The sequence below is a fragment of the Phodopus roborovskii genome, unplaced genomic scaffold (genome assembly GCF_943737965.1).
Source record: "Phodopus roborovskii unplaced genomic scaffold, PHOROB, whole genome shotgun sequence".
NCBI classification, from domain to species: domain Eukaryota; kingdom Metazoa; phylum Chordata; class Mammalia; order Rodentia; family Cricetidae; genus Phodopus; species Phodopus roborovskii.
In genome coordinates, this window is record NW_026126585.1 from 12662501 (window position 1) to 12678371 (window position 15871).

Here is a 15871-nt window from a genome sequence, read left to right on the forward strand (position 1 = left end):
CCCTGGGTGGTCTGGAATTTTTAACAGAGGTCCACCAGCCTGGCCTCGAACTCACAGAGATCTACTTGCCCTTGCCTCTGCCTCCCAAGTGCTGGGGTTAAAGGCATGTGCCACCACACCCAGCCTATTAGATTGCTTCTTTCTTTCTTTCTTTCTTTCTTTCTTTCTTTCTTTCTTCTTTCCTTCCTTCCTTCCTTCCTTTCTTTCTTTCTTTCTTTTGGGTTTTCAAGACAGGATTTCTTGGCTGGCTGTCTTGGAACTCACTCCTTTTTTTTTTTTTTTTTTTTTAAGATTGATTTGTTTTTATTTTATTTGCATTGGAGGTTTGCCCGAGTGTATGTCTGTGAAAGTGCCAGATCCTTTGGAATTGGAGCCATAGATAATTGTGAGCTGCCATGTGGGTGATGGGAATTGAATCTAGGTCCTCTGGAAAAGCAGCCAGTGCTCTTAAACCTCTGAGCCATCTCTTCAGCCCCTGTTAGAGACTCTTAACAAGGAAGAATTTCAGAGATGGCAGAAATTCTGGCCAACAGGTGCCGTTGCTTCTGGTATTTTCTCCCTCTTCTTGGAAACACGTTCTTTTCCTTCCCGCCTCACCCACTGACCTTCATCCCTCCAAGTGTGACCTCAGATATCTACAAAGAACACAGCTTCCATTGTCGTGTGTTCCCACTGTGAGGTTAAAGGTTTTTGAATGCTCTCAAATTCTACCTCCTTTCCAATGGCCCCCGTGTCTTTCCTAACCTCACATTTTTTTTTTTTTTTTGATTGATTGATTGATTTTTGTTTTTCTTGAGAGACGGTTTCTCTGTGTAACAGCCCTGGCAGTCCTGGATCTTGCCTTGTAGACCAGGCTGACCTCGAGCTCACAGAGATCCACCTGCCTCTGCCTCCCGAGTGCTGGGATTAAAATCATATTTCACCCCCGCCTGGCTAGTTTTAAAATTTTCAGTACAATTTTAGGGTATCATGCAAAGAATTGGGGAATCATCGTGGTGTCTGGAAACATATGTGTCTCAGCTTCTCGTTTGGCCCCCTCTTTGCCTGGCTCCCCACTCTGCCTCGATCCAGCTGGCTCCGTTTATTTAGTTTGTCCTCTCTTGTGCTTTCTCATTATAGCGTACATTACATGCTTCTCTATTCCCCACCCCCTTAAGATCACTTCCTTCTGGGGCCAGGGGAAATGACTGCTCTTCCAGAGGACTAGGGTTCACTTCTCAGCACCAACATGGTGGTTCACAACTGCCTGTAACTCCAGTTCCAGGGGACCCAACACCCTCACACAGACATACATGTAGGCAAAACACCAGTGCACATAAAACAAATAATAAATGATTTAAAAAATAGCTCCTTTGGACCCTAAGAGAGACATACATGGCCCCCCAGAGAAGGGGAAAGGGACAAGATCTCCAGAGCAAATTGGGAGCATTGTGGGGAGGGGAGAGGGAGTTAGGAGAAAGAGGAGGGGAGAGTTGAGCATGAGGAATCAGGAATTTAGTCAAGGGAAGAATAGAGAAGAGCAAGAAAAGAGATACCATAATAGAGGGAGCCATTATAGGTTTAAAGAGAGTTCTGGCACTAGAGAAATGTCCAGAGATCTACAAGGATGAACCCACCTAACAATCTGAGCAACAGTGGAGAGGCTACCTTAAATGCCCTTCCCCAATAATGAGATTGATGACTACCTTATATGCCATCCTAGAGCCTTCATCTAGTAGCTGATGGAAGCAGAAGCAGACACCCATAGCTAAATACTAGCCGAACTCCAGGAATCCAGTTGTAGAGAGGGAGGAGTGATGAGCAAAGGACTCAAGACCTGGCTGAAGAAACCCACAGGAACAGCTGACCTGAGCAAGACGGAGCTCATGGACCCCAGACTGATAGCTGGGAAACCAGCATAGGATGGACCCAGACTCCCTGAACATGGGTGTTAGTTAGGAGGACTGGGCAGTCTGTGACCACTGGTAGTGGATCAGTATTTATCCCTAGTATAGGAATGGACTTTGGGAGCCCATTCCACATAGAGGGATATTCTCTCAGCCTAGACTCACAGGGGAAGGCCTAGGCCCTGCTGCAAATGATATGACAGACTTTGAAGACTCCCCATGGAAGGCCTCACCCTCCCTGGGAAGCAGAAAGAGGATGGGATGGGGGTTGGGGGGTTAGGGGAGGGAGAGGGAACTGGGATTGACATTTAAAATAAGCTTGTTTCAAATTTAAATAAAGAAGAGAGAGAAAAACCTCTCTTCCTTCCCCCTTAGTTTTGTGACCTACAAACACACACATATATGCACACATACGTATGCTCACACACATACATAATTTAAAGCATGGTAAATTTCTTTGACAATTGCCTGGACAATTTCACTTAACCCAATAACTTCTAGTTGCGCCCATTTTCCTGAAAATGCCATTATTTCATTTCTTTTCTTTCCAACTTCATAAAATTCCATTATCTATTTGTACCACATTTCCTTCAGCCACTCATCTGTTGATGAACCTCTAGGCTGGTTCCCTTTCTCGTCTGTGGACAACAAAGCACCTACTAATATGGAGATGCAGTTATTTCTGTGGTTGATTGGGTAGGTTTCCCACCAGCCTTAATTTATGCTAAGCCTTCAATTACTTGTAAATCAACAGCTCTGATTAGCCCCTTCTGCCTTCCTCTTCTTTACTTGGAGACAGGGTCTCACATAGCCCAGGCTGCCCTTGAACTCCGTATGTAGCTGAGGATGATCTCTACCTCTGGAGTGAATGCTGGATTACAGTACGTGCAGCTGTGCCTGCTCTTATGCAGCACCGGCTGCATCCTCACCCTCTGCCCTCTTAAAACATAAGTTTTAATTTGTATGTCTAGGTATGTGTATGAGGGTGCGGGTACCAGGAGGTATTGGAGGCCTGGAGCTAGAGTTACAGGACATTGTAAGCTACCGTACGCCTGAGTTCTGGGAACCCAGTTTGGGTCCTCTGGAAGAGCAGTATAAGATCTTCACTTTGGAGCCATCTTTATAACCTGCAGTGTTTGCCTCTTGAATGGATCCCAGACAAAGGTGAGGTGAGCAAGTGCCTTTCACAGTAGGGTGTGACAGCCAGGACATCCTCTCACCACATCACGGGCTGCTTTCTGCCGCTTCTGCTGTCGCCACCAACCCCGAAGCTTCCTTTTATCACTTCCTCCTTGCCACCACCAACTGCCAGCATCCTTGTGCTCCTCACTGTCCCAGGTTGAGTCAGATCCAGTGTCAAGAGGGCCTTGAGGGAGAAGCTGCCTAAATCCATGGCCAGTCGCGTCTGCCTTGTTCTACATTCACAGTTCTGCTCAGAGTGGAGGAGCACGCTCTCGCTCTGGATTCTCAAGGCGGTCTGCAAAGCAGGCTAGACAGTTGGGCCTGTGGTTTGAGGCCCTGGCTACCTTTGATTTTACAATGAGCACGAAGTGAAGTTGAGTAACGGGTCTCTTGCCCAAGCAGTGAGGGTCACCACAAGCATCCGCAAAGGCAACTGGTGGCTTGTCTGTCTTCAAGGTCAAGCATCTCTGTGCAGGAAGGGTAGGCTGCCTGAACTTAGAAGAGTGTGTGTGTGTTTGCATGTGTATGGGTGGGTACATACATGCAAGTGTGTGCATGTGCAAGTGGAGGGCAACACCCAGTAGCTTCCTCTATCTCCAGCTCCCTTTGTGCGAGTGTGCTCCTAGAGGTCAGATACCTTGGAGCTGGAATTTCAGGTGATTGTGAGCAGCTTGATATGGTTGTTGGTGTCTGAACCATAGCACTAAGTGCACTAACTGCTGAATCATCTCTCTAGCTCAGTGGTTCTCAACCTGTGGGTCAAGAATGACCCTTTCAGAGGGGCCACATATCAGATATCCTGCACACTACATATTTACTTAGTGATTCATAATACTAGCAAAATTACAGTTATGAGGTAGCAAGGAAAATAATTTTATGGTTGGGGGCGGGGTCACTACAGCGTGAGTAACCGTATTAAAGGGTCACAGCATTAGGAAGGTTGAGATTCACTGGGCTAGTTCAATCCAGATTGCTTTGAGACAGTCTCATAGTGAACCTGGAGCTCACAGATTTGACCAGCCCCACTGGCTAGCAAGTTCCAGAGGTTCCTGTTTACACCTCCTCAGTGCTAGAATCACAGTGCACGTTGCTTATGCCTGGCTTTTTCTAGGTGTGTGCTTGGGATTGAACTCAGATCCTCCCATTTGTGCTGCAAGCTCTTTATTGACTGAGCCGTCTCCCACCATTATTACTGTTGTTATTATTATCATGTAGGCTCGTAAGTATGTGCAGCACACGCATGCCTGGTGCCCTCGGGAAGTCAGAATAGGGCTGGATCTCCTAGAACTGGAGCTACAAGTGGTTATGGGTCACCATGTGGGTGCTGGGAATGAACCCTGGGTCTTCTGCTTTAGCCATCGAGCCGCCTCTCCAGCCCCACCTCATTGTTTGAGATCAGGTCTCTCACAGAACCTGAACCAATCGATTTGCTGAGACTGGCTCTGGCTAGCAAGCTCCCGGGGGATTACAGAGGCGTGCTGCTGCTATCTGGTAATTTTTTTTCTAGGGTTCTAGAGATGGAACTCACATCTTCCTTCGTGCTTTTGTGTGGTAAGCACTTGACCGAACTATCTCCCTAACCCCAGAATGATTTTCATACTCAGGAACTGACTTGGTATCGGTTACCAAAAGGATGCTGTTAGGAAGGACCAGAGAGCTGTTTTATTAAGCATGACCTACTTTATAATTTGAGTGCAGTATGTTTGAAATCAGTTTTCTCTGAGATGCTCCCATTTTTAACCATTTTTAACTGTTGCAGGGGTCCCTAAATTTCAGCAGCCCTCAGATTTCACCCAAAAGCCTCAGATTTCTGAACCGGACACAATGGTACTAGCACTCCACATGTGGAGGTAGGAAGGTGAGAAGTTCAAAGTCATCCTCTGATACACAGTGAGTACCAGACCACCTGGGCTGCACGAGGCAGATCACTTTTGAGAAGCCAAAATACAAATTCTCCACTGATACTTGGCTCTCACTCAGAGTTTTGAGTTTCTCAGCTGGTGAGGAGTCCAACCAAGACCACTTCAGTTGAGTGGCTAGATGCTGCTGCTGCTGTCCGTCAAATGATAAAGTATGCTCCAAGAGAATGCAAAATGATAGTACTTATTTGACTACCTGCCTGTCTCCTTCTTCCGCTGGGTGGCAGTGGGTCTCAGCCCTAGCTGTTCATTTACACTTGAAGCTTTTAAACACGGGGGTCTCAGTGGAATGGCCAGACCCTACCTTAGACCAAATTAGGTCCACAGCTGTGGGGATGGGACGTGGGTATATTTTAACAAAGACCCCCAGATTGTGTTAATGAGTGAATCACAGGCGTATAGCAAGCTCTGGCTCTGTTCAGCGTTAACATATGTTTTTCATTTGACAAATAGATGTTGACCACTTACTATATGTCTGGGTAAATGATAAAGTATATATATGAGAAATGATCCCTGACCTCAGGCAGGGATAGTTCACGTACAGGAATATTTAAACAGAAAGCTGGTGTGTGATGAGTGCCAATTAGAGGAGCAAACCGTCATTGAAAACAGGGGGCTTGATGATCCAAGGTAAGGCAGCAGAGCGCTGGGGCCCGCAGCATTGGTTATGATAAGTTATGTGTGCCTCTGCCACGCATGAGCCATGTCCCTTTGGTGTGGGAAATTGCTCATTTGTTGGTTCATTGAGGATGCTGTGACTGATTCACCATGGTGGGTCTGATTGAACTGTGGAAATGATGGATCATTCAATCAATAGCTAGTCAGCTGGCCACTATTTCTTTACTAAAGATGCTATTAAGGCTGTTTTCAAAGTCCCATGCTCAATACGCACCAACCTTTTCAAGCAGAGAAATACAACACAAATTAGGATTTTAATTTCTGGATTTTAGTAAACATTCCTTAAATATGAAAAAAAATCAAATTTACTTGTGACTCAAAAGACAAAAATTATTTGCAAAAATCAAGCTTATTTAATTAACTTTTATACTATATTCATTTTAAACAGGCACTTCTTAAATACTACTACTTTTGTAACTCAATGGGTTTCATTGTGATATTTCTGTAGGAGCCTACACTACACTAAGAGTATGTTCTTATTTGCATGCATTAGAATATAGAAAAAAATTAACGATTCAATAGCAACTGGCCTACAAAGGAGAACGTTTCTAGAAATGAGAAAATAGGCTCTGGTGTTACTAATATATTAAGGGCAATATTGAATTCACTATATTGTGTATTTGGGTTATAACTGCTTTTGCAGTTGCTGTTTGTTGTTGAGGGTTTCTTTTCATGTCAGGGAGCTTCCTCAGGAACAAGAGGCCCAGTGACAACAAAAGAAAATCATTTGGAAGAAAAAGAAATAAATGCTTTCAGAATCGTGGCGTTTATTTTCATTCAACAATACTGGAGGCAGCATGTCAGCCATCAAAGGGAAGAAACAGCAGAAAAGAAATGCACCTTGGCAACAGGGGAAGATGAAGTACTTGAAGCCGGATATTACACGTGCCTTCAGAGAGGAATACATTGTTGATGAGCTTCCAACGAGCTAAAAGGAGAGCAGGTCAAGGTTCAGAAAGCTCAGGATAAGACTGAGGACTGCAGTTCTGGTACAGCATGGCCAATTTTCCAAGGCCAGCTGTTCCCAGTCAAATGCAGGCCCAGGATGAGGGAGGATCGATGAGTAGGGAGATCAGGCCACCCTTCCCCATTTGCCTGGAGATGCAGTCTCAGGATCAATAGTTTTACAATCTCAGTCCAGGGAACAAAATCAAAATCTCTCTGACAGCTCTCTAGGTCCTTCTTACTAACAAAATCTAACTCGAGGGATTTTCTGTGTTGGCTAGGTGGCCAGCCACTGATACTTGATTTTAAAAATTTAGCCCCGTCGCTTACCAAAGTAAATAAAAATTAGAATACTAATTAATTGCTGATCTTTTTTAAACAACAATTTAAAATGACCAGTGAGGTGTGGGGAGGTTAGGTGCAATCTGGCCTCTGCCTAGAGCACATTCCTTGGTTTATTGTGCCTGGAGGACTTTGCATATTCCATAGCCAAGCCAAGTCTCCTTCTAGAAATGCATTTCGAAGACATTGTATGGATTCACACCCTCCCTTCCCCCCCTTACAAAGTGCTCCTTAAAGCCTTGCTTCTGACTGGGGAATGAATAAAGAAATAAATGCCCCAACGATAGAATAATAAACTAAAAGTGTTCCTATGCCAACACAGCTGCTGCACTCTTGAATGCCCAGCAGCTGTGATCACCTGCACAAGACTGGGTCTTTCAACAGGGTCATGGGGGAGGGTACTCCTTTCCCATCCCCCTATGAGGATCTGTAGTTAATGGTTGCTGGGTGGGGGGGGGGGGGATATTGTCTTCACAGGATAGCGTCTGGTTAGTTGTCCATACTCTTGTAAATAACCCCTAAGGAGCCTAAAGCAATTCACGGGTTAGGTAGGGGGAAGAGAAGGAAGGAAGAGGTTGTGGTTGGGAAGAGGAAGGGGATCAGTACGAGGGGGACAAGAGAGGGTAACAGAGGTGCAGGTAAATGTCAAACTTCATCATATGTGTGTATGAAAATGTCATAATGAAATCCATTTTAGTGTAATCAATGTGTGTTAATAAAAATAGAACTCAAAACATTGGTGGGGGTGGGGGGGCGGAGAAGCCATGTCCAGTGGCCTAGAAAAACATCTTCCTGGATTTTCAAGGTAAGTTTGTCATTTTTATTTAAGGTCAGCCTTCCCACTCCTCCGTTTCCTTCTCTCCAGATAATCTGTGCCCTTGGCAGACACTTGCTGGCTGTGCCCTGAGCTGACCCTACGTGTGTCCTTGCTTCCCTGCGATTACTCACGTTTCCTCATTGGGATGCTTTTCCTCCACCTCTGACATCTTGCTTCTTCACAGCCTACAGTCTGTTTGTGTGTTTGTTTTTTAAAATGCCTGTGGGAGTTTTGCCTGCATGTATGTCTGTGTACAACGTGTGTACCTGGTGCCCATAGAGACTGGAAAAGGGCATCGTTCTCTGGAACTGGGTCCCAGACAGCCTGGGAACCAAATCCCGTTCCTCTGAAAGAGCAGCATGTGCTATTAACTACTGAGCCACCTCTCCAGCCCCAGCAGTCTAGTTTTTAAGCCAGTTTACATGTTATGTAGTATTCCTTTCATTACTCAACCCACTTCTGTGTCTGCCATAACAATTTATCTTCTCCAGCTTTCTCGTCTGTATTAGAATGGCCTGAGTACACGCTCTATTTTCTCTATCAGATTTTGAGCAATGTAGCATGTTTAGCTTCACATATCTCATGGTTCTGAAGCATGCAGGGTAAATGGAGTGAGAACTGGATTGCCTGGTAGACTGGTGCCAGGTGGTAATGTTCTCTGCAGGTGTAGAATGAACTTGACAAGCACCAAAGCAGGTCTTTGATTTTTTTTTGTAGGGCCTGGGGAGTCAGGCTGAAAATTCCTATCTGATCATGCACAGAGATGTGGATAGACCAGGAAGACTAGGACTAAGAAAGTGCCTGCCACTCAAGCATGAGAACCTGTGCTCAGATCTCCAGCACTGTTATGAAGAGTCTGGTGGCGGTGCAGGCCTGGAACCCTGGCATGGGGAGGCAGAGACATGCGGGGTCCTGGAGTTTCCTGGCTAGCCAATCCGGCTGACTCTATGAGGTGGAGAGCATGCGCACCTGCACACAACACAGACACACACACACACACACACACACACACACACCCTTTTCTGTACGCATAATTTCTACTTTTTTGGAAAAGCTCCTCACTGCAGAGAGGATTAAACCTCATTCAAAACTTTTGGAAGTAAACAACGACAAAAACTACTTTTCACCAAAGCCTCTTTCCTTCTGCCAAGTAGCAGTCACTTACGGATCCAACTGGGAGTGAATAGGAAATACTATACTCTAGATATGGGTAATGAATAACCTCTGAGGGCCTGAACTTCTCTCTGTTCCCACAGACTGCTGTCCATAGAGCGGTGCTCCAACCCTGAAGGGAAGGATTGGCCCCGGGTTGGAAGGAAGTGGTATAAATAGAGGTCCAAGGGACAAGGTCACCTTTAATATCATATGAACAGCTTCTCAACGAGCTTCACAATTGCTTTGTTTCTTCCTGCCCCTGTGCTATAAACAGGCAGAGCGGGAGGCACATTCTCAGAGCACACATGGTGAGCAGAGGAAGCTCCCAGAGTCCCGAGGAAGGGGAGGCAGCGGGCTTCTTGGGCCATGAGGCGTGCCAGGGTGACAATTGTGTTATGCTGTGGTGGCCAGAAGGGAAAACTGCTTGTTTTGAAAGGAAGGAGTTATATTGTCTTAAATTCCTGTGTATGAAATATAGGACAAACAAACTCCAGTGGGAATCTTCTATTGGGCTCTGTGGAATAGTCTTTCCACTTGGCTTGCCTCTGCGCCCGGTATCACACAGTGCTTAGGCATACAAGAGAGACTTAAAACACCCTTCTTAGGACTCTGCCCAGTTGGTGTGACAAACACAGGGAGGTCCGCACGGGTTTCTACCACAGAAGAGCCTTCTTCCCTTCCCCTATCCTTTCTTTCCCTCTCTCTTCCGTCTCTTTTTCCTTCTCCTCTCCCTTCTCTCTGCCTCTCACTCCTTTCTTGTTCTTACTCCTCCCCTCCTTCTCTTTTAACAGTCTCTAGACCAGGTTGGCCTCAGATTTGAACTTCCCAATCCTGTTTTTACTTCCCAAGTGGGAAGCTGGGTTGCAGACCCGCATCACTTTCAACTTATTTGGTGCTGGAAACGGAACCTGGGTCTAATGCGTGTTAGACAATCGTTCTCTGCTAACTGAGGTCTCTCTCTCCTTTTCTTTCTTGGCTTTTTCAACCTATATGTCCATATCCTTCCTTAGGCTGTCCTTCCCCTTTAAATGTCTCCTTGTTGACGGGAACAAAGACTAGTTAGGAGGTATACAAAAGCCTCTAAGACAGTGGTTCTCAACCTTTCTAGTGCTTCGACCCTTTAATGTAGCTCCTCCTGTTGTAGTGGTCCCCAGCCATAAAATTAGTATCGTAGCTACTTTGCAACTGTAATTATCTGATAGGAGGGATATCTGATATGTGATCCCTGTGAAAGAGTTGGTCAATCCAAGGGGTCGAGACCCATAGGTTGAGAATTGTTGCTCTAAGAAGTCTGGATGCCAAAGAGTTGGGCAGCAGGTCTGGAATTTCAGTGTCCTGGTGTTCAGGAATTCTTAGAAAAGTCCAGTGTCCCTCTCATCTTGGGAGACCACTTGAGAATAGCACTATTATTACAAGAATAATTTAGACCGGGCAGTCTGAGAGAGATGACCTCATATGGTCGACATGCAGGTAATCAGACATGCAAACTAAGCAAAGTCAAATTGGATTTTGTAAATTGTTGTCACTCCATATTGATTTTCTATACCCAGCAAAGGTGTTAGATCTTTATTATTTATTAACTTATGTTTGCTGTGCTAGAGATCGAACCCAGGGCATTACACATGCCAGGAAGTGCTCTACCATCGAGCTATACCCCCCAGCTCACTGACCCTATTTACTTATTTACTTATTTTCATGACAAGATTAAATGTAAACCAGACTGGTCTCGACTTCTCTATGTAGCCAAGGCTGACTTTAAAATCTTATTATTTATTTTATTTTTTAATGCATGTGAGAGATACTGTCCCTCATTGATAGTCTCTCTTTTAAGATGTTTATTTTTATTCCATGTGTATGAGTGTTTTGTCTACATGTGTGTATTGCATCATGTGAGGAGGGCAGAACTGGGCATTGGATCCCTTGGAACTGGAGTTACAGATGGTTGGGAGCTGCTATGTGGGTACTAGGAACTGAAACCAAGTCCTCTGCAAGAGCAGCCAGTGGCCTTACCCTCTGAGTCATCTCTCCGGCCCACGGGTCACCGTTTTTTGCCAAACGTTGTACTCCAAGATATCTTACCTTTGAGCTTCTGGGCTATTCCACCCCACTCCCGTTTCAGTATAGAGTTCAGGGATTGCAGAGGTGTGCGGCCACATCAGGATTTGGCCTTAAGTCCGTGATCCTCCTGCCTCTACCCCCTAAGCACTGGAATTACAGGCATATGCTACCAAGCCTGGCTTTTATGTGGTGCTGGGAGTGGGACCCAGGGTTTCGAGCATGGTAAGCAGGCATTCTACGGAGAGACACCAGTTATTTACAATTGCAAAAATGATACACGTTCTCAGCATGGCACACGAAGGGCTGGAGCGAGCTACAGTACAGACTGCTAGATGGAGCTAGTGCTTTTTAGCGGCCAGCTATTTTGATCTGTAGATAAAAATGTCATACGTATCAAGAGATTCCGACTTCTGTCTGGCAAGGGTGTTACATTAAGGGCCCGGGGAGCAGACATCGTGGATTAGTCTAAAAGTTCTAACAGATGTGTCCTGCCAGAATGCTGCTGTGTTAGCATGGATCTGAGCAGGCTGGGCACACTGGGCTGTGACGGCCTCCTGCCCAACAATAGCTGGAGGACATTTCCCCTGACTGTGAGAAGGGTGTGGTGGGAGGAGAATGAGCCTTTGCCTTTGTTCTCTGGTCACTTAGACGCACATGGCTCATTTGCTTTATGGAGCAATAGGGAGTCTCACAAGGCATTGGTCCTGAGGTTGAGTACACACACGCATTGCACATTCAGTGCATACCCACTTCAGAGCTGACATCTTCCTCACCTTTAGAAAGATGTGAAGACATGAGCTGAGGAGCTATGGAAACACAGCCTGGTCATTAGAGTGCTTGCCTTGCAAGCAGAAGGGCCCGAGTTTGCTCCCCAGAACCCACATTAAAAAAGCGGGGTGTGCTGATGTGTGCTTGTAATCCCAGCATCCAGGAGGTGAGGAAAGAGATGCCTGGGGCTTGCTGGTCATCTAGCCTTGCCTACTTGTCAAGTTCCAGGCCAGTGAGAGACTATCTCAGAAACAAGGTGGATGCCCGAGGAATCAGACCCAAGGTTGTTCTCTGGCCTGTTCATGCACGCACGCACGCACACACACACACACACACACACACACACACACACACACACACACACGCACACACAATATGCAAGCAAGCAGCTAACACGGACCGAGAAATTTGCCACAGCATCCAATCCAGTCCAACCCTACATTCTGTTTCCTCCAAGGACAGCAGGACCCCATGCAAAGGCATCAGCTGAATGGTTGCGCTTTCGTTTGCTTTCTGACACAGCTGCTTGCCCTCTGTGATGACAAACCCTGGCTTTCTTCTTCTTCCCTTTTCCATTGTCACTCCGTTTCTGAAAAGATTCTAACACCACTTAGTGCTCGGTTAAAGCCTGCCCCAGGTCTATGCTATGTGATTGCATGAGCTCGATCCCCTGTTCATTAAGACTGCCCCATGAAACGGAATTGATGAGTGCTCAGGGGCCATTTGTAGCATTTGCGATCCACAGGCATCGGAGCTTGATGCATGACCCTCATCTCCTTGGCCTCCTGCACAATGATGCTCATCTGTCTTAGTTAGAAAGTCAATTAATCTTGACCTTGGCCCCTGGGGTGTGGCTCTCCATCCTGTCACACATCTTCCACTCTCTTTCTTCTCAGAAGCTCTCCTTGTTCGAGTCCCCCAATTCCAATCACACCCAGCCATTTGTCTTCGGATTATATTGCTTTGATTTTGTACAGAATCTATATTTCTAGTGTTATGTATTCCCCGGAAGTTCTCATTCTGAGCTGTAATTTAATTATAAGGATCATTAAGGCTCTGAAGAATGCTAACGGGCAGAAAGGGAGTCAACAGCACATAAGTTATTAAGAATTACACATCGCCGTGCGTTTCGACATCTCTCCAAGGATGTGGGCATTTTGTCGAAAGAGGGTTTGTTTTGAACAGTGACAGTGCAGAGGACGCTCTTTTCTATGCTTTGATTTTCATTGTTGGAGCATGCAAGCATCACAGTCACCAATTGCATCAGTTAGGCAGCAGATTAAGCAAAACCATGCATGGAGCACACACACCTTTAATCTCAGCACTCAGGAGGCAGATCTCAGCACACAGGTGGATCTCTGTGAGTTTGAGGCCAGCCTGACCTACAAAGGCCAGCTAGGATTGTATAGTCAGATCCTGTCTCAAGAGAAAACCAAACAAAAGCTACAGTAGAAAACTCAATGTATCTGGACATCGTTTTAGTCCAACCAGTCATCTGTATGCATTTCATTCATACTTTCTCTGGATGTATATGCAATTGATATTTCACAATGAAAGCAAAAATCCTAGGAAGGAATACTTTTTAAAAGGTGTGTGTGTGTGTGTGTGTGTGTGTGTGTGTGTGTGTGTGTGTGTATTAGAGAGATGGTTCAGTGGGTTAAGAGTACCTATTGCTCTTACAGAGCACCCGACCCGTTACTCACATCAAGTGGCTAACAACCACATATAACTGGAGCTTCAGGAATCCAATGGCCTCTTTTAGCCTTCAATGGCACTGTACACATGCGGGACACATACATATGTACAGGCAACACACCCCCTTACATAAAAAAATTGAATTAAAAATAAGGTAGTTGGCTTTCAAGATTCTCCTTACCCTTCATTCACGTGCCCACACACATGAATATAATATAGACAGACAGACAGACACACGCAGGGTTGCCACCCCTGGGGCATTCCTACACAGTGTGCCCTAATGGAACCAACTTTATCTAGTGAACTTTGTGGGAAGATGCTGGCCGGGAAGGCAGGAACAGTTTCTGCTGTATTGATTTCGGCGACGGAAGAGCTAATTAAGGATAGCTCCCTCTGAGAAGGCATGAATTAAACACTTTCTTCTTTCCAACTGAACTGGTCTGATCAAGCCGTTTTAAAACTGCACCAAAGGACAGAGCAATTTCCCCCCAATTCAAAGTTCTGTTGAACTACTTTGAGGAACCGAGAGTGCATTTTTTATGAAGTTTGGGAACTAGGGTAATTTGTGGAGCCCTGTGAGGGAGATGTGAGTTAGTTAGATGGCATCTCGGCTGGGAACACACGGAGCGGAGCAAGAAGCCACGGTCATAATCTATCAGTAATTAAAGGAAGTGATTCCACTTGAAAGACCCCCATGCAATGGAGACTGGAGGAGACAGGTCCTTCCCTCCCTGGAGGAGGGAGAGTAAAGACAGAGAGGGAGGGCCAAGATGGAAAACGTTGTGTGTATTGTGCTGGGTGACTGTCTCGCTGCATCTCCAGCTCTGAACTTGGAGGTCGTCGATAACCCCATTCCCAAATCCTCTGAATCCTTTCAATTGCTGAAGCCAGAGCTTGATTCCTGCATGGAGCTTCCAGGGAAGGTTCCTGCTACCAAGGCTGAAAAAAGCAAGCAGGTGGAAGGTGAGATTGATCCCATTCCACAGGAAACCACTGTGTCGCTCTCTGTATCAACTGCACAGACCTTCCTAGGGAGACCTCCCCCAGCAGCAAGCGCTGGCTCGCTCTTATTGCTGTTGCTTTCATTCACAGCCAGTTGTTACTTCCCCGACTCCTCAAATCACATATTTATCTGTCCCACGGCTTCTCATGACATCAGTCTGCTAGCTTTATCAGAGAACAAGCTGCAGAAAGGTTGCATTAACAGTTTGGCTTCTGAAACGGGATAGAGCTAGTTGGTAGAGTGCTTACGTAGAATGCATAAAGTTCTGGCCCCAACACTGCATAAAACTGGGCATTGCGGTGCGATTCTACTACTCTAGAAATGCAAGTGGGAAGATCAGATGTTCAAGGTCACCCTCAACTATATAGAGTCAGAGGTCAGCCAGGGCTGCCAGAGATGTTGGAAGGCAGAGACAAGAATAGAAAGAGAATTTGAGGCCTGCTTGGGCTAAATAGTGAACCCTATTTTAAGGAGAAAGAAAAATAAAAGACCAGAAAAATCAAACCATGGTTTCTGGGACTGAGGATGCGGCTCAGGGGTTGATTATCTCTGCCTCTTGTGCATAGGCCCTGGGTCCCAACCTCAGCACCACAAAGGGAAAAGGGAGCAAAGGATGTCTGAGGAAGCAGCCGCCTGTGTTCACAGACAATCCACCTGGTACTAGAGGTACTAGATGTGTGGACTTGAGCAACTCACTTCACTGTGCCTCTGTTTTCACACGCACAGATCCCTCCTAGAGTTGCTGTTGGGTTCAGTGAGTTCAGTGTGTGTAATGTGCCTGGAATACAACTGCAACATTAGCCATCTGTATTGTCATAAATCTACTTCATTAGAACACGAAATTCTGAGAGGCAGGAAAAGCTTTCTATCTAATCCCAGGTATAATCGAATAGTCAGTGTTTATCTAAGGCTGCAAGATAGTATATGGGCTTGGATTTAGTCCTATGATCCCCATTTGTGCACTTACTTATTTCATATATTACTCAACAAATGCTTGCTTATTTTAGACAAAGTCATACTATTTTGCCCAGGCTGGCCTTGAACCTGCCATTCTCCTCCAGTAGGCACCTGGGGTTTGGAACTACAGAGCGTGTGACATGGGGGTCTTCTATATACCAGGCTGGCCTCAAAGTCGTCTTGCTGACCTTGTCCTTCTGATCCCCTCATCTCAGTTCCAGAGCTCTGGGTGCAGGTGGAGCCCAACTCACCCAGCTGATGTGATACTAGTAACTAAACCCAGGGCTTCACGAAGTCTACATAAACACTCGACTTAACTTGAGCTATATTATATCTTAAACACCTACTGTGTTCCCGGATCTTGCTAAACTCTGGATACGGATTGCAGACCCACAGGGACAAGATCTTGACTTTTCTGGAGTTGACTGGTAGGGATTGTTAGAAAGCAATTAATCAAAGAAGAAAG